This window comes from Molothrus ater, chromosome 9 (genome assembly GCF_012460135.2).
Source record: "Molothrus ater isolate BHLD 08-10-18 breed brown headed cowbird chromosome 9, BPBGC_Mater_1.1, whole genome shotgun sequence".
Classification (NCBI taxonomy): Eukaryota; Metazoa; Chordata; class Aves; order Passeriformes; family Icteridae; genus Molothrus; species Molothrus ater.
Genome location: NC_050486.2, coordinates 13,899,988 through 13,902,471, shown reverse-complemented (window position 1 = coordinate 13,902,471; position 2,484 = coordinate 13,899,988).

The following is a 2,484-nucleotide window of genomic DNA, read 5'->3' as shown; positions in this document are numbered from 1 at the left end:
TCACCACCTCTCCTTATTTAAATCTGTACCCTTGGATACTTTTTGTGCTTAGCGTCTGGATGCTGTGGGAACTTCTGAAAAGTCCTGAATAAGCAATAGCTCTCTAACCCTGAGGAAGTGTGCAGATATGGTACTTACAAAGGGGCAAAACTTTTCCTCTGCCACGGGTTTGACAAAATTGCTTCCAAGAAGCAGTGTCTTCACTATGTAAACCAATTTACAAAGCATAAGAGGTTTGCTTTGAAGTTTAAAAACCCCCAGTTCTTATTAAACATTCAGGGTTTTTTTCCTGTTTGTATTTGGTACTCACACTGCAAGTTTTGGCCTTTGACTCAGGAACCCTGGTGGAAAAAAAGGGAGGGAAATTTTTATCTAAGTATGTCCTTGTTTTCAGAAAATCCCTGGATGACCTTCAGAGGTCCCTTCCCATCTCAACAACTCTGTGGTTCTGCTCATTGCAATTATGATGTAGGGTCATTGCCTTCACTGCAGCTCCAGAGTGGAGAAAGGATTCATACACTTCCTACAAATTCTGGGTTAACTTTTATTAAAGAAGGAAGGTACTGAAAAATACCAGTTAAGCTGTATTTGAGTGTATGCTGTTTAAGGAATACTGTATTGTCATTAGTCCAGAAATTACATTATAAAATAAGTTTTGAGAACTGTGTACATTTTAGAGAATACTTCAAAACATACAGCTCTCAATTACATTTGTACAGAAAGCATAGCTTTATAGCTTTCATTTACAACTCAAGACCTCCCAATCTTACATCCGTTCCACTGGCAATTGTGTCAACCATCTCCAGCTGTAGCATTCCTGGGTGGCAGGAGCCTCCACCTGCGTGAGAGGGATAAGGCACTCCTACAGAAGCTGGTGCTCTTTAGTGCTTGCTTGGCAAGGCTGCCTTCCCCTGCAGGGTCCTGCAGTCAGGAGCTGTAAAGGAGGCTGCATGGTAACACATCCTTCCTGGGAATACAGTTCCTGCTGCTTCTGAGGCTGGGCTAAGCCACTTCCAATAATCTGATGTCTGCCCTGCAATGCAGCCCAGTAAGCGTGGACTCATCTTCCCTGCAGCTATGGAGGATTAGATTCAGCAGAATTAAAGGTACTTTTATAACTATGTTCCTTAAAAAATGAAAACAGGGACTACTGGTGTCTGCTAACCAGAAAATAGCTAAGTATTGTAGCCTAATGTTTTAAGCAAAGCAGCTTGATTTTGGTCTTGCTTGGTGTCTACTTCAAACTCTGAATTCAGTTGTGATTCCATTGGATATCTCTGTGGATAAAACATGCATAGCAACAACAGCTTGCCTGTTGTTTGTTTCTTCTGTTTAAGTACATAAGGGTCAGGTAGTTTAAAGCCTAAGATTTGGCTTCAGAAAGAAGGAGGGCATGGTCAGGCTTTCAAAAAGATTGCTTTCACCTGAACTATAAAAACAAAAAAGCTTTTGCTGTTGATTGTAGAACTGCTTTTCAGGATTCAATACAACAGTTCTAAATAATTAAGAAGTACTATTTTCAAGGGAGAGAATCATTCAGGAAGAATAGGTCTTAACAGATCTGTTGCTAATAATTCTCTTGCCTCAGATGCAGGGCTTGGACCAGTGACCTCTAGTGAGCCTTTCTAATTTAAATTCTGTAAAATAAATAAGCTTAAGAGTTACACAACAAATAGGTCAGCTGAAAGTCAGATCACAACATCACATTCAAAGATGACAGAAACTAATGGAGCATGCACAAACAATTTCCAATCTTGAGGAAAAAATCCTTCATAAATCCAGAACTTGCAAATGTAAAACATTTAATATGTGAATGTAGTACATTTAAGCTGCAGTGAACACTTTTAAGATAACCTTGAATTATTTTACAGAAGGTAGAAACTGCAACATTGGCCCCCATTGACACATGCTCTTTTTCCTCCTTTTAAAAGGTGCAGGTAAATTAGTGTAGTTTCTCTGCATTCCATGCTGAGGAAGAAAGCATCCTCCATTTAGGAATAAAGCTCTGCTATCAGTAACTGAGTGCCTGGGATTGCAGGTACTCAGCAGGCACAGGCTGTGTGTGTCTTTACATAATCTAAAGCAACAGTGTTTTGCATTCTCCAAGTGATGGCATTAAGGCAACAGGCTGAAGCAGAGGCAACAATAAATATGTGTGATCCTCGTTTGCCTTGAGAAAACGGCAGGGATTTAGTGAACAGCTAAGGATCTCTGCTCATAACCTCAGAGTCATGAAGAGGGGAAGTGAACCCAGCTGTGAAGGACCTACATTCCTCTCCTATTAAGTCAGTGACACTCATTCCTGAGAGATTTTTACAAGATAGCTAGATTAAATCCAATGGGAAAAAATGGACCCAAACTGCAACAGAATGGAGTTCTACATTACCCTTAAAATAGGCAAAGGTGATGCTTATCTGGGAATAATTCTTATGACATCTAATCTTTAGGACTGGTAGCATAACAAATGAGACAAGATCCTCTACG